Source organism: Pteronotus mesoamericanus, unplaced genomic scaffold (assembly GCF_021234165.1).
Source record: "Pteronotus mesoamericanus isolate MK-2021 breed Mesoamerican mustached bat unplaced genomic scaffold, CSHL_Meso_final scaffold_232, whole genome shotgun sequence".
Lineage (NCBI taxonomy): Eukaryota > Metazoa > Chordata > Mammalia > Chiroptera > Mormoopidae > Pteronotus > Pteronotus mesoamericanus.
Genome location: NW_026555311.1, coordinates 25,001,019 through 25,018,578, shown reverse-complemented (window position 1 = coordinate 25,018,578; position 17,560 = coordinate 25,001,019). Strand labels below are relative to the sequence as shown.

At 39.1% G+C, this 17,560-nt stretch overlaps 1 pseudogene; it reads left to right on the top strand.

Moving 5' to 3' along the window:
* The first annotated feature begins 4,817 nt into the window (after positions 1-4,817).
* LOC129085268 (translationally-controlled tumor protein-like) lies at positions 4,818-16,436 on the top strand (annotated as a pseudogene).
* Positions 16,437-17,560: the final 1,124 nt, after the last annotated feature.

Sequence of the window (17,560 nt, the reverse complement as noted above, 5' to 3'; positions counted from 1 at the left end):
TTTCAGAGCCCTTACTTGTCTAGGGGAAATTATCTCCCTGAAAGGATGTGGAGATTTGGGGTGGTTAATTAGACTTACAAAAAAAATATATCATCACCACATGCCTTCGCTCCAGAGCGTTCTCAGTCAGCTACATTGGACAGGTTGAAGAGGGACTGTGGCCTTCCCCTAAGTTGTTATTGCCATGTTGTATACATTGAACCAAGTTCATTTTGAGTGACCTAAAATGAAAGAACAGATCTGAATTCCCACATCTCCATAAGCACAGATTTTCTCTTTCATTGACACTTTGAAGGTTATTATTGGAAGCGTTATTTTGAGTGCCAATTTTTTTTATCCCTTTTAGAAGTAGAATTTGCACACAGTAGATTGAGGAGTGAGTGTTCTCTCTACAGTTGGTTTATTTTTCTCCCTTTACCCCATTCTGCCCCTCTGCCTGTTTTCTACCAAGCATGTTTGACATTTTCCTACTTATTTATTAGCGAAGAAGGGAGTGAACGCCCTCTTGATTTATAATGAAGTCTAAGGTCCATAAAATGAATGTAAGAACTTCCTTGGTAAATTGGGCACATACATAAAGTGATGTATAAAAGATGGAGCTGATGCTTGTTTTTCACAGCATGAAGTGTGTGAAGCTGTTAACTTCACTGACATGCAGACCGCTCTTTTGTCTTCACTAGCCAGGGCAGAGTTCTGCTACCGGATATTCAGGTTAAAGCCAGAGAATTAAGAGCAGTAGTAACATCTGAGCATAAGAACTTGATGTGTGGTCTTGACATTCTAAAGCAAAGCCATGGTCCTTTTTGAATTACTCATTTAAAAAAGCAACCTGTGATTAAATGAGCAGTAATTGTCTAGTAGGTTGTGTGCTTGTGACATTGTGTGTCCTCAGATAGAGGAGACAGAATACCGGAATCAGGCATATGTAATTAGTTGACATCTTTTTTTCTTTTCCCTTTATGCTCTTGGCCAATCCTGCCCCCTATACCTCGCCCCTCCCTGGCATGTGTCGCCTGCTGGTTTGGAAGGGTGCGTTCTCTGGGGCAGGTGCTGACCCGTGTGGACAGTGCCAGAGCAAGCCACATTGCTCCCCGGGCAGAGGATATTTCCAACTTGTTTTCTCAGCAAACGCTAAAAGAAGTGATTGCTTTTGCAGTGGCCTTAATCTTTGTGGGTGCCCCCACCCCCGAACTTTACGTTAAAATTGTATTTGTCCCTTGAAAAACTAATGATTTTGCAGTGATCGGTGTGTACTGTTCTGATCATGGACTGCAACATGCATTCTCCCGACAAGAGAACTCCTAGTGCCTACTTTTAAAAGGAGTATATAAAAGGTAGTGGCTTGATGAATCTTTCATGTTCATCAGATTTTTTTTTGTCGGTTACAGTTGTATATAGAAATCAAAAGACGCTGTAAATAATTTGCACCTTTTTGCTGCATGCTTAAATTTCAAAAGACAAAATTTGTACTGAGGCAGATAATTGAAAGGACTAGTTTTAAAATTAAGCCTTTGAATCTGTGAAGTTGTTACAGCAATAACAGTATGTACTTCACAGTGAGACAGTGCAAAACATCTTGAGAGAAAATTGTGTGTAAAATCTTGTCTTTGCCACTACAGTTTCATGTGTCATTGTTAGGAAATGGAAGAACACTGTTTTATTTTTAAAGATGTGCCTGTCCTTTCTGGAGATGATGACTGAACTTGAGGCTTTAGCCAGACGAAGGGCCCTGCTAAACAATGAAAAACACTTCACTGGAATTTACCAAGTTCCCACGTGCCAGCTGTGGTGGAGGGCCCCGGGGTCCAGCAGGCATATTGTCCGGACTAGAAGGACTTACTGGGTAATATGATTTAATCACAATATTGAATGGGAAAAGCATCTGATTTCTTTGAACAAAAGGACCTTTATTTTATAGATCTGTTTTGACCAAGATGTTTAGCTATTTCCCTTAGACGACTTGGACCACACTTACCTCCCTCATTCTATATCCTTTAATTCCAGATCTCAGGATATTTAAAAGCTAAAAACACACCCACTTCTGACTGAAAACTTGCCTTAATTGGTACCTTAAATGTTAATGTTAGTAAGATCAGGAGCTTACTATTTTATTGTGGTTCTTGTTTAATAATTTTTAGCTGTAAAAAACTCTTAGCTCTGATATATGAAAGGAGATGTGTGTATGAGCACACACGCACACCCACAGAATAAGAAGCTGGTTGAATTGGATATGTTTATTGTGCCTTTTGTAGACCAAACCTAATTTTGGAATAATACTGTATTTGTTTAGCCATGGCTTTACAAGATGTTGTGTGGGTCTTTGCAGCTTTTGCTCTTCTGCTTCACGAAGCTTGAGGTGTATTTGTGCATCTTAACGGAAATGAATCAAATAAGGCCTGATTCCCTACCTCCCACCACAGATTCTACTTTTTTTAAAGAATTCATTTTCCCAGACACTACACAAAATCTTTGGAAAAATATTTGCCACTTTGTCTCTTACACTCCATATCATTGATTAGCAGTATTTAAGTCTTGCAAGAATATTTGAACTTCTTTTAGAAACACAAACATCAGGGTTTCTCACTAGAAGCAGGTTATGCGTTGTTGGCTATGCGGGGTGTCAGGATATGGCGGTACTTGCTCCTTTTTCCCTTCCTTTACTGGGTTGCCGCTTTTGTTTTTGGTTCTTTTTAGAATGTACAGATGTAAGGTTTTCCCTGTGCCTTTTTAAATGTTTTATCATTTTGTTTGCAGGAGATGGAGAGGCAGGATAGCATGGTGTTGGGGATTTTCCTCCAAACACTGCGATGTGGTATTTCTACCATGTAAATGTCAAACATGCAATCTAGTTGTGTTGGTTTCTCAGCGACTGAGAATGAATTCTGACCACTGGCCATGTTCTTTAGTTTTTATTTACAATGAGTTTATCAGCACCATCTACCACCTTTCTTAAGTTAGCTGTAAATTTCCTACTGTCCTGGAGAAAAATCACATTATATTGTTCACCGTGTGCCAGATATCAACAGGTACTGTGATGGGTAGAGAAGTGCCTGTATTTCTGTACCCAGGAGCAGGCAGGACACATGCAGCTCTCTGTCAGCCTAGATGCTACTATATTGGCCTGGAAGGACAAGGGAATAAGACCACTGACAGAGAGGCTGGCCAGGCTGCACTACTGGTCAGACCAGGCGGTGGCTGACCTAAGAAGACAACTTGCTTTGCTTAAAAGTAGATGTTTAAGCGATGCTTAACACAAGCAGTATTAACTTCTCCTTTTGTTCAGGCCATCAACATGTATTGTTAAAATTACTGCACATCCCCCCTCAGATAACAACTATACACTGTTCATGTTGGTGTGTGTGTGCGCGCGCGTGATTATATGCGTGTGTCCCAAATCTTGTTTTAATTTTTTTTTTTTTTTTTCCTGAATGTGACTATGTTTGGATGATACCTGAGCAGGGTTGCCTTTTTTTTTTTTTTTTTTTTAATTTATTACCATATATATTATATTATATTATATTTTTTGCTTTCTTGTAACTTTAGAGTAAAGTCAAATCTTGGTATTATTAAAATTGTTTTAAAAAGGAATAAATTGTCCAGTTGATATGAGGATCACTGGTCTGTCTCTAAAATAATATGAATTTCCTGTAATTGTTACGGAATAATGTGCCAGCTGTGTAGTACACGCAGTGATTCTGTCTGCAGGATGGAGAAGCGGCGATGCTCTCAGTGGGAAGACGTGCAACGCAAATAAAGGGGACTCCATGTATTTTATCTCCTTCAGCAATGGAGCTGCATCTTGGAGCTTTTGTGAATAAAATTTAGCTGCCTTGTATAGACCTTTGAAAGAGACATGTGATCTATGAGAATTACAGTTTTTCTTTTTTTTAGAAGAAATATTTGCAAAAGATCTTTCCAAAGAATGTGCCACAGATCTTTTGTTTGTTGTTCTTTGTAATGCGGATTCATTTCTGTTTAAAAAAAATGTAATTGATTTATTCACCTTCAGATTCTTGCCTTTCCACAAGAGGATCGAGCTGTAAAAAAAAAATTAATAAAAATTTAGAGAAATCATTGGGTTGAATCATGCTTCCATTCTGCTCAAATAAAAAATTTCCTAAAATCGTTATATTTAATTACTATTTACAGCCAAGGGAAGGCTCACATGGAATAATGTACCCTCTCATTCATAATACATATTTATTGTTAAAATGGGAAAAGTGTGGGCAGCACCTAGCTTCTTTTCAGTTTATTTTCAAGGTCTTAATCACAAATAAAGTAGCCTGATGTCACCAAGTATGGCTTTCTATGCTTCTGACATGTGCCAGCTGCCACAGCAGCCAAGTTTGCCTATTTTCCATTTCTTTGCTGGGTAGGCAGATGTAGAATGCTGGTATAGAATCTAACAGCCATCTGGTCTCTCCCCGCTTTGCCACTCTGAAAGAAACGCTCTATCTCAGTGGTTTTATGAAATCAGAAGGGACCTAACTTCTGAATTTGAATCCTGGATCTCCAGTTGGCTATGTGACCTTACCTGGTCTTTTCTCACTTACAAACTTTGTTAATTTGGTATCTGCCAAGTAAAAGCAAGGATCACATTAGGTGATGTGTGAAGAGTGCTTGGCATAGTGCCTGCAATATACGCTCAGAAACTACTGGCTATTTTAATTTATTCCCTCCCTTCACTGCACTGCAACATCCCAGCACCTGATCCTCCAGCCTCTGACTGAACACTGATAAAGACCTCACAAGCCACCTCTCCCTCTTTAATTTTGTTTTTCCTTACATTAGGGTGACTTCTACTTATATTGGTCCTAATGAACAAACAGGGACCCAGCCCTGGCAAGCTTGCGGTAAGTCAACAGAAGCATGCATTGACAAGTTGGGGAAAGGGGGTTTTTAATTCCTGGTGAAGCTGCAGGGGAGAGATCTCACTTGAAAGGTGGGCTATAACATCTTTCCTGGGCTTGCATCTTTTTTTCTGTCTATTTCCTATCTTGTTTATTGCAAAATTTTTAGGAGTAGTTGTCCATTGTGTGGCGGTACCAGTTTTAACCAGCCCCCTTATTAGACATTGAGATTGTTTCTAATTTGGGGATAATTATAAAGAATGCTTCCATGACCATCCCTGAAGCAAACTACTTGAGCCGATGCAACAATATTGTACCTTCTTTATGTAAATGTGTGCATGTGTGTATTTATGCTGAATTGTATTTCACCCCTAAAAATTTCAGTGTGTACTTCCTGAGTTTCCAGCGCAACCACAGTACCTTTATACCATCTAAGAAAATTTCTCAACATCTAGTATTTAGTCCATATTCAGATTTCTGCAGTTGTCACCCCAAAGGTCTTGCAGCTTATTTTTGAACCAGAATTCAATTAATTCACGTATTACATTAATCATTATGTCTCTTTAGTCTCCATCCAGAACAATAAAAATTTTATTTTTTTATTGTAATGTTCTCCATATGGGTTTGAGTGTTTCCCTAAGTTTTCTTTAATTCACTCCTCTATCTGCTGTATTTCCTGCAAACTGGGTTACGTCTAGAGGCTTGATTATATTTGGCAAGAATACTTCGTAGGATCTGCAAACTTCATGTTGTTTCGCATCAGAGGCACCTAAAATCATTATTAGTGATGATAACTCAGAGTTTCCAGTTGAGATATTACCACCAGAACTCTGTGGTAAACGCAGGCTTTTCCCTGTTTCAGCAACCCTTCACTTAGTGATTTTAGCATGCACTGATAATCCATTCCTTTGCCAATCCTCTGCATAGTTCAGAAAACGCAAAGGGACAGGATCACCCAATGGGGTAGGTGAGAAGCGGTGTCTTCTGATGTTTTCATTTGCATTTCTGTTAGTGAGTGTGTGTAATTTTTTTTTTTTTTGTCAATATCAAGTTGCCATTTGCAGTGTGTGGATTATGTGACCAATAAGTAGACCCGCTTCAAGTGTCTAACCTTGGAGATGCAGGGAAGATTTTCGCCTCAGTCGAGTTCATCTCTCGGAAGGCTATGGTTAATGAGGAAAAGGGATGCTGAGCAGTAAAAAAAAAAAAAAAAAAAATCCAGCCAGCCTATTCACCTTTTTCCCCTTTGGTTTATATATTCAGGATTTTAACCTCTTACTATATGGTAAATATTTCTCTCCAGATTAGCTTTTGCTTCTCATTATGGCACTTTTTTCAACAGTTTTTTAAGTAGGCCGCCCCCTACTAATGTTTGTGCAGTTTCTGCTTTGGCGTCTCGGGCAGGTAAGGGCTGTTTCCCAGACACTGTGAGTCAGGGCTACTGCCACTGAGTAACAGCCACAACTCAGAGGTAAGTTGTGATATACCCGATGTGTCCTTCTCGGTCTTTTTATAAGCAAGTATTGAGACACTTTGGAGCCTGAATTATTTAAATAGATACTTATTCCCTATTTGCTAGGGTTGTTGGGAACATCAGTTGTCACAATCCAGGCTCCTTTTAATCAGGGTATCTGGGTGGTGTTCAGACCCCTCCAGTCCAGTCCAAACAACTTTGAAGCCCAGTGGGTTTTAGTGGTTTAGTAGCTGTTGTTATGGTTGTGGTAAAATAACTATACCCATTTTGTATGTTTTGTCTTAGAACAAGACTATTTCAGTGTTTGTGGTTTCCCTGTTTAAACTTGGCTGAAAGCAAGACTGTAGTGAGACACCATGGCTCTGATAATAAAGACCTATGTCCTCCCAATAGACTGGAGGGCAGCCTTGAAGTACTTCCTAAACAGATGATTCCATTTTAGATTTAAAAGATTGCCTGCCTGTCTGCCCTGGATAAGTGCTTTAAATCACCCTTCTCTACAAGTGGGGTCCAGTCTTAACATCTCATTTACCTTATTTCATGTGTGGGAGGCAGAAAGAATTATGGGTTTATAACTCCACTGCTAAGTCTTTCTGTAAATTATCATCTAAGCAATGGCAACACACACACACAAACAGGTGCGTGCACACGTTTCCACATCTATGGATACTACCGAACGTGGAAAACTGTATGCAACTGCATGGGCTTTAGAAAAGTTTCTTTAACTGTCCAACTCCGTTTTGGAGGCTTCAGAGAAGCCCCTCCTGCAGGTAGGGCTTGGTACCCAGGATTGCAACTGAGGATGTTACAGGCATCTGAAGGGAGCACTTAAAATTTGAGTGTGATAAACCTGTACAGAAAATAGCATAAAATAAACATATTAAAGTCATAAGCAAGATAAATTCTAAAGCTTAAATTCTCAGCATATACAAAATAATTAAAATAGGCAACAGAAGGAAGTTCCCCAGGGTCCTCCACGAAGTTGGAAAGTAGAGGGTTGGAACGAAACTGTAGCTCTGAAGGCTGAAGGCCTTGGTCCCAGCTGGGTGTTTGCCACTTTGGCCATACAGTGTCCAGACAGTAGAATCAACCAGAAAGCAAAGCAACAATCATCTTCTACCTCATGCAAGTCACCTGGATGTCTGGTGCTGTATTTTTTGATCTGTTAACAGAAAGGGAAGGAGTTGGTATATATGACATCCTAAAGCCTACGTAATAAAAATGTTAGCAGCGATGTGTGAAAGAGATACACAGAGCTTACTAAAAAGACCACTGTCTTTCAAAATTATCTAGCGAGTGGAGAGGGGGTGCTTAAACATTTGTTGCCATTTTTCAAAACAATTTATAATACTGTCTTCAAATCTGTTTGCAGAACTAGATGGGCAAGCATACACACTCCCTACTTTGCGGTCGTTTTTATGAGAAGAGTTAATACTGCGTTTTGGCAGCAATGGCAAAATCACTGGGTTAATAAAAATCACCTATTCTTTAAAAAGCAGTGTTTATCATAGCAACATTTAAAAGTTCTGATGTTAAAAATTAATCATTAATTCAGTTTTCCTTCATATTCAATGCTTATTGTGATGTTGAGTCAATTTTCTCCTATCCATACCTTACACCTCTGTACCCACCTTGACTGATAACAGGTGGCTTGAACTGTATTTACAGTGGAGCAGAATTACTGTGTACCACAATGTCCCACAGGCGGGGATGGGTCGGTCTCCTTCCTCCTGCTGCTGTGTGATGGGAGCAGTCCATCAGCCATGGTCAGATCCCGCCTGTGTTCCACCATTTGTGTGTGGGCACAGACACATACATACATGAACATTTCATAGACATATGTCAGGACAGTCAAATCTATTGTTGGGTAAATGCGTTGTGCTAGGGCGCAACAAATTAAGAAAACTTTGCATGTGTACGTTTTCTCCACTTTCTAAAAAATAAGATTCTGTTTAAAGTAAAACTTGTATGTCCTTCCTTTAAACCATTAAATATTTGATTCTATTATGTAATTTCCTGAGGCCACATCTCTTTTACTTTCCTCTTTTGCACTCCTTAAGTAAATCCCTGGCCAGATTCCTTCTTTAGCTCTCTTTCTTCAGTTCACTATTTTTAATGTGCACAGTGCTCTCTGCTTTCAGCAGAACCCTGGGAGCCTGGGGGCAGCTGAGGCCCATTCTCCTAAACTTTTTACAACTCTCTACAGGCATATTTACAAAGTGTTAGCTAAGAATACCAAAGAGCCACCAGACATACCATTTGTGTGCAGTTCATTAAAAAAAGAATTTACATTCATTCCACTAGTAAGAATTAATTACTCCTTTAGTTCTGGTTTGAAAAATGTGGTAGGTTTGGGTCAACAAAACTGTCTCAGGCCTTTTCCTCCCCTTCTTCACACGCATTAGCCACTCCACAGGCGCAAACCTATATACCAAAAGATCCAAGTGCAGAAAGTGGATGAGATCTGAAACACAAAGGCTTAGTTTTGACTACAGTGCACCTCCAGGGATTAAAAGCCACAGTGAGCCAGCCAGCCCCTGAGTATTATTAGCAGAGGTAATAGGGAAATTATAACCAGGCCTCAAATTGCACTCCGTGGGCTAAACAATGCAGTCCCAACGTGAAACGAATGTAAATTTTAACAAGTTTTAGCTTTAGGCCTCTCATTAGTGCTCTTATTCCAAGTGTAATGCGCAGAATGCACCACTAGAGAGCAGTCATTCCTTTAGGGAAAAAATTCTGTAGGACAAATTGATTTAACCACAGTAAGATACCACTTCACACCCAGGAGAAAGGCTATAGTCAAAAACAATGAAGTATTGGAGAAAATGAAACCAGGAACCTCACAGTGTACTGATAGGAATATAATATAGCTCTACAGTGGATAATTGTGACGGTGGGAAATGGTAACCCCCCCCCACACACTTTTTTTTAAAGATTTTATTTTTTGAGAGGGGAAGGGAGGAAAAAGGGCGAGAAGGCAGGGGCCCCTTTGGGCAACTGAACCAGCGAACTTCCGCTCTTTAGGATGTTGCCCAACCCCCTGAGCCACACCAGTCAGGGAAACCCCACCGTTCTGACGTCGTTTCGGTAAGTGCTGACTCCAATATGCAGCTTGTAGATAAACAGCATGTTTGTGTGAGAATCCTAGAAACCAACTGCTCAAAAGATAACGGACTCCAACCTTCAGGCATCCCAGCTCCAGATTTGCTGACTTTCAACCATGGAGCCAGGATGACTAAACCAGGATGGCGCACGCGGCATCGTCACTTGCCTTATTGAAATGGACCGTGCTCATCCACACATAGAGAACTTTTCTACCCCCTCCCTTGATCTCTTTGTTCTGCCCCCTCTCCCTCCTTAAAGAACCTCTGCCTCCACTGAGAGGTGGAGATAGGATTTGAGACGATAGTCCTCCATCTTCCAGGTGGCCGGCACCTGAAAATAAAGCGCTTTCTTTTCCATCAGTGCCTGCCTCTCAAATATTGGCTTTCATAGCAGCAGGCAGCCAGACCTGTGTAACAGCCACTGTGGATAAGTTTGGTCTTTTATTTAAAAGTATATTACAACCCAGCAATTCCACTGTATGATCCTACCCAAATGAAAACACATTCACATTAAGACATATTCATGAACATTCATGGCAGCATTAGGTATAACAGCCAAAAATGGGAAAGAATCAAAATGGCCAACTAGTGGATAAACAAAATGTGGTTACGCGTAGAATGGAATACAGTTCAGCAATAAAAATGTTACAGTATGAGTGAAATGAACCTCAAAACATGCTAAGTGAAAGCAGCCCGATGCAGACGACTATCAGGTCTTACGGAATACCCAGCAAATGCTGCCTCCCTGAGGTGAGGCAGGGAGGGGAGAGGTGGAGACTGACTGTTAAAAGGGCTCCTGAGAATTTTCAGGGGAGGATGAAAATGTCCTTAAACTGGATTATCATGATGTTGGCACTAAATCATGAAGTGTGAACACAGTGAGTGAATTTTATATAAATTAGACCTCAAAATAAAGATGACTTCCAAAAAAGCACACTGAGTTAGTACTACATGAAATAAGTATTGAGAAAAGAAACAAAGAGAAGGAAAACTACAGCACTGTGTTAGAATCTAATACAAATACCTACTGTGTCATTCAGTCCTGAGCTCTGGTTTCCAGCAGGAAAAAAGATCATTGTTTGCAGATGAATAGGGAGAAATCAGGGAATTTATGGTCAGCTAAAACTGTTACTACTTTTGGCAAACAGCCAAAACGGAAATAAAGAGTTGCAAGGTTTCAGGCAAACAGTTATTTTCTGAATCTACATCAGTACACGGGAGTCATACTTATGAAAGGTTTTATAATACATCAATGTGCTAAGGGATTGGTGTATATAAAATGACTGATGCTTGAGACATTTAGGGCAGAGATACGAAGTGATTGACACATCTATGCCAAGTAACCTTACATTTGATGAATTATGCTTTCATAAACTAAATTTATTCAAGGCTTCAGGTATGAGAAATATATGGGGCCATTCTGTTAAGGTCTACTAAGATACTCAACAAATAAATTTTACAGAGGGGACTTTTATACACAGAGAAAGGTAGGTGCATATTAAAATTAAACCACCTTTCCGGGCCTCTACTGGGGACCTGGCCCACAACCCAGGCATGTACACTGACTGGGAATCAAACCGGTGATCCTTTGGGTTGCAGGCTGGTACTCAACCCACTAAGCCACACCAGCCAGGGTACTTTCTGGGCCTCTAGAATGGCAGTGGCAACATTCTGCTCTGGGGCCTATGAATGTCTAGATAATATAAGGCTGTCCTGTTATTGTTAGTTCTCAGATAAATTATAAACAACATGCTTTTTAAATGCTTTACTGAATTCTCAGTAACAAAACAAGGAAACCTTCAAGGCCAACATATATAAGCTGGAGCCTGAGCAGGAGTGGTAAGTAAACAAAATAGCCATGGTTGCTCTGAGGACAAAGGCTATTAACGCTGAGATTGGCATTGACCAATCAGTAAGGGGGAGGAGTCAAACCTGAGCACTGTGAATTAGGCCAGAGAGGAGCTAACAACTCCCAGGGGCAATTGCTGGCCTGGAGAAGCAAATGCAAAACCTATCACAGAGGACTTGCCCAATTTAGAACCTCTGGATTTCTACAGGTCCAAATAATTATGTGAGTTTACAAAATATCGTGAAACTTCAGGAAAGAATGGTACCATAAGGAAAAATTCAGAGACAATACCTAAATTTAGACTCCCAAAGATAAGATACTGGATATATCAGCCGCAGGATACAAAGTATTATGAACATGCCCAAAGAATGAAAACGATAAAGCAAGAAGAATTAAGAGTCCATCAAATGACAAAGCTTATCTAAGAGAAAATGAAATAGAACTTTTGGAAATGAAAACATTGTAACTGAAATGAAAAGTTCAATAATTTAAAAGCAGAATATACAGAAATGAACTTTAGTAAATAGAAAAAGTCCCAGAAAAAGAGAACAGTAATATTCAAAGAGTCCATGGCAAAAATTTTCAGAGGAGGAAACACCACAGATGTAAGAATTATAATGTGTAACTAGCAGGACAGATACAAAGACACATCTAGGTGGCCTCATAGTGTAACTACAGACTAGAACTGATGAAGAGATCCTAAGAGCTGCGGAGAAAAAAAGGAAACCCCATAGATAGCAGCTGAGGTGAAATACAAAGGAAGCCATGACAGTGGAAAAATAGCTTCAGAATATTAAGGCAAAACTAACCACAACTGTGTCCATTAAAACTACCCAGAACAATGATAAGTGCTGTGATCTCAAAATTTGCTGAGTAAACTTTAAGCATTCTTACCACACACACAAAGAGAGCTATGAGGTGATGGATGAGTTCATTAACCTGTTTGTAGCAATCATTTTGCAAAGTGTTCCAATGTGAAACCATTACATTGTACACTTGAAATATCTACAGTTTTGTCAATTATACTTTAATAAGTTGAAAAATTTAAAATATATGTACAAAAGAATAGCAGTAAAATAAAAACATTTTTAATTCACATTACCAGATTAAAGTAGAAAAACCATGTTTACCTCAAGATTAAAAAAAAGCAATTTATAAAATTCAACCCCTATTTGAAATTTCCATGCCGATTAATAGCAAAACCTACTGAGATTCAATATTGTAGAGCTGTCCATACTCCCTAATTAATCTACATGTTAAATGTGATTCTTTTTTTTTAAATCTCCTGAAGTTGCTCTTTCCCCAAAGAGCTTGACAAAGTAATTCTAATATTTAACAGACGAGCAAGACCTAGACAACTCTTTAAGAAAAATAAGACTTGCTCTTCCATGTCTTAAGGCCTTTAATCAAGTTACAGCAATTAAAGTAATGTCATTTAGCCCTTTGTTAGACAAATTGATGGAATAGACCAGTAAGTCCCAAAGTAGATGTTTACTTATGTGGAAATTGGCCATCTAGATAAAGCCCCCGGGGAAAGGATGAATAAATAATCAGAATAATTGGGTATCTGTATAATTAAAGTTTTCCTATCTCACACATAAATCAATTCCAGGTGGACTAAAGACATACGACTTTGACTTTTTTTTTTGGTCTGCACATGTTTTATTGAAGTATCAGGTCTGTTCAGAAAGTATGAAGTCATAGAATATGAAAAATAGGGACATTTATTGAAGAAGATACAAGATACTAGAAACATCGTGCATAGGACAATGACAGCTCAGTCCCCCTCAAAGTAGGCACTTTTGGACTTCACACAGTTTCCCAATCACTATCAGCTGCCTCCTCATATTTTCCTGAATCTCATCAGCAGTTGGAAATCTCCTCCCTTTTGAAAGTGATTTTAGTTTTGGTAAGTCAGAAGTTGCAGGGCACCAAATCTGGGCTGTAGCGGGGCTGATTCACCTGGGTGACTGGATGTTTCACCGAAAACCTCTGCACTAGACTTGATGCATGAGTGAGCGTGTCGTCACAATGAAGCTGCCAATCACCATTGCCCATAGCTGTGGCCGTTTTCATGGTGCTGTATCTCTCAATGGACCAAGAACATCGAGGTAGTACTCTTTATTAATTGTTTGGCCTGGAGGGGTGTACTTGAGATGGACAATGCATTCCCAATAAAAAAAAAAAACAGTTAACATGGCCTCCATCTTGCCGTGACTTTGCCGTGCCTTCTTCAGGAGTGGAGAAGCAGGTGACATTTATTGGGGCTACCTGGCCTTCATTTCTGGATCATAGCTGCAGACCCACGGATTCATCTCCAGTTATGACCTTCTTGAGGAAATCTGGTTCATTGGTAGCGGTTTGAATCAAGTCATTAGCAACTGCAGCACGATGTTCCTTCTGCTCTGGTAGTGGAAGCCCCAGAACAAATTTTGCCCTGACACGTTTCACACCAAGATCCTGTGTCAAAGTCTTGGACGGTAGTTTTTGGAATCCCCAGATCAGCTTCTAGTTGCACCATCAGTCACTGTTCTTTGTTGATTGCAGCCCACACACACTGGACATTCTCAGGTGTTTATAGCTTGTTGCAGGCCTTCCAGAACATGCTCACTTTCAACAGATTCTAGACCATATTTGAAGTGCTTGTGCCACATTTTCATTTGTGCTCCACTCATTGCATCATCTCCAAAAGTCTTCTGAATCATCCAAATAGTCTCTGCAGAGGAATGTTCAAGCTTAATGCAAAATTTGATGCAGATTAGTTACTCTACTTGCTCATTTTGAATGCAGTGCCACACAGTACACATGCTTATTCAATGGCGGGGGGTGATGTACCGCCCCCACTGACTAGTACAGTGAAGTCATTGTTCATGCATGTGCATTCCAGTGCGCTCTCCTTGGTCACCAGGCTACATTGATGTTGCACAAACTGTTCTCGTATTAACACTGGCTGGACTTTTTCTGGACATAGCTCTTATATAGCTCAAAGAGCTGTCACAAATTGAGCACATTTGTGTAACCACAACCCATTGAAGGGAAAAAAAAGTTTCTGCAAAAGCCCTCTTAACTGATTCCTAACCATTGTCCTTCCTTTGTTCCTCAGTTAACCACTCTCCCAACTATACTAATCTGATGGATTAGTTTTGCCTGTTTTATAAATTTTGTATAAATTGATTCAGTCATAATGTACTATTTTGTTTCTTGGTGTGAGGTTTCTCCATATTTTGTGTAGCAATACTTTGTTTTAGATTGGATAGTATTCCATTGTATGACCATACCATGATGTATTTTAACATTTTTTTAATATTAAAGGAAAATTCAGTTAGTATTGTGATCGGTACACATGTGCATACATTTCTATTGAGCATATACTGAGATAAATGCTGGACCACAGGTCCAATTTATGACCGACTTTTAGAAGAGATAGTAAGAAATTTCTTAAGACATAAAAAGGATTACATTTGATATGTTAAAATTAACTTTTCTTACAAAAACCAAAATGATAAGCCACAAGCCACAAACTGGACAGACAAGTACAATAAAAGTAAATGGAAAAAGTATACTATTATGGACTCAAGTAAATACAAAAATAGGAAAAAAAGCAAAAAATAGAAAAATGGGGAAAAGACATCGAGTATTTCACAGAAGAAACAGGAATGACTAGTAATCAAGGAAATATGTTCAATCAGTAAGAAAAAAACAAAGTAAAGCCACAATAAAATAGAATTTTACGCCTACCAGATTGGCAAGAATTAGATGTTAGCAAGGAAGTGGTAAACCATGGTGTCAATTGGCACACCATTTTGGAAAAAACCTTTGCATTATTTAAACTGATACAAAACTAATGAAGCACATACCTACAACTCTACTTGTAGGTATATACTCCAAAAAAACACTCTTGCACATGTGTACCAAGAAACTAAATGAAATATGACTCCATTTTAGCACTGTAAAAGCCAAAAAAAAAAAAAAAGGCAGTGGGGAAAGTATATCCAACACGAATTACAGCTTTTCTGCCAGCTCCCCCAACCCCTGAGCACCACCTAAGCTGAAGTAGCCCTCCCCTCTTCCCAGCCACCGTCAGGATCATCTACTGGGCCTCATCAGCCACGACGACGAGATGTCCTCCTCTACCTGCAAGATCCGGGAGATTACAGACAGGCTGGGCCTGGAGGGGAGGGGAAGAGGGTCAGTGGAACAGAGGGTAACATTGATGGCTTGGCCGTTGGTGGACATGTCTCTGCTGATAGTCCTGAGGGCAGTTTCTGAAAGCACAGACGTCACTGGTGTTGATTATAATGAACCATCATTTGTAAGAAACAAGCTTCATGAGAAAAGCCTGCGAGAAGTACATCAAAGAGAAACTTGAAATCAAAGATAAACTTGAACAGAGACCAGCAAGAGCAAAGCCTTTTATGACAGGGGCTACAGAACAAATTGAGCGTATGTCCTTGCTAATTTCAAGACTCCCAGCTCTTGACTGATGAAAACCTGAATGCAGGTGGCATGGTTGCTCTGCGGGAGTCCCGTGAGGGTGGTGCAACGCCACATGTGATTCTCTTTACGGATGGTTTAGAGATGGAAAAGTGGTAAGAATCTGGAATTTGGGTCTATCACCTGTCAACATACCTGGCTGCTGCTTTTCATCCACACACCAGGACTAGCACAAATGAGACTGATGTTATCCTGAGCTCTTCATTTATCTTGACCTTGATTTGGAGTGGAGGCACTCTTTTTAAGAAATACATGGCGTGTAGGTTGTAGAAAAATAAAATGCATTAAAACTCATTTGAGAGAATGCCTCTTAGTTTAATAGATATTTAGATTCATCCTATATAGAATTCCTGGAGAAGCTAGAGCCTGGTTATACACCACTACTAAAGCATAAGACTGTCTGCAGATAATTTCTACAATGAAAACAACTTCTAAGACTGGAATAAAAAAAACAAGGATCAAAAGTCTTATATTCTGAGTTGAAGTAAAGGGAAAGACCATGCTTACAGCAGAGCCAACATTTGAAGTGGATTTCTTAGACATTTCATCACCTACAAACAGAACTGGAAGAGATTACCAAAAGAACAAAAAGAGACTAATAGAGTTGGAAAAAAATCACAAAAATGAATCCGTTGAATGGAAAGATCAAATATATAAGACTACATACATATCAGTATACTATATACTATTTTTTTTTTAAAGCTCACCAACAAAAGGAAACAGTATGTAACTTAGAGATGTATGTATAAAAACTGAAGGAGAAAAGCAAACTAATGATTGATTCAGGGTACTTGCCTCTCAGGTAGAAGCGCAGACTGGGAATTGGAATTGAGAAGGAACGCTAATGTAGAGTCAGTCCTACCAGAAGTGTTCTAGTTCTTAATTAGGGAGTGGGTACATAAGTATGTTATTAGTACACTCAATAATGTCCACATTACGTGTATTTTTGTATATGTATCAAATACTACATACAGAAATATAGTGACCAGTGGCTGCCAGAGGCAGTTGAAGGGAGTAGGGGAAATGGGTGAAGGAAAGCAAAGGCATAAACTTCCAGTTCTAAGTCCTGGGGATGTTATGTACAGCATTGTAACTACAGTTAGTAATACTGTATTATATACTTGAAAGTTGCTATGGATGGTGATGGATGTTTAACTAGACTTACTGTGGGGACCATTTCACAGTACACACTTATTGAATCATTATGCTGTACACCTGAAACTAATAAGTCAATTACATCTCAATAGAATAACAAGAGAGTGACAAAAAAGGAGAAATATGGTGACCAGAAATACCTTTATACTACTAAGACTGTGAAAAAGCAAACCATCTCCCCATAAATGTATATATACCATCTTATGGAAGCAGAGTTAAATAGCTGGTTAGTTGGAACACTGAACTTTTTCAGTAATAAAGAACACTGGTCAGCCAACGACTGACCAGTTGTAAATCCCGAAATAATGTCTTTGAAGCCATTTTTAAACCTAAAATTCAGAGTTATCGTAGAGATTAAAATATTATTTAAAATGTTATTATAAAGTGGTACAGACTATACATTTAAAAATTACACATATCAATACTCCCTATGACTAGTACTCAAATTTAAGAAATTCCTCATATTCTAAAGTGTTTGTTCAGGTAAACTGAATTTAGTCTCAACTATTAAAATAATAGAAGGGTGATTTGTTAAAACAGCAATGAAAACCACCAGAATTTTTTGCATTCAAATACAGTTTGCCCTCAAAGAAGCTATATACTTAATTTATTGAAGTTACTATTGGCTCAG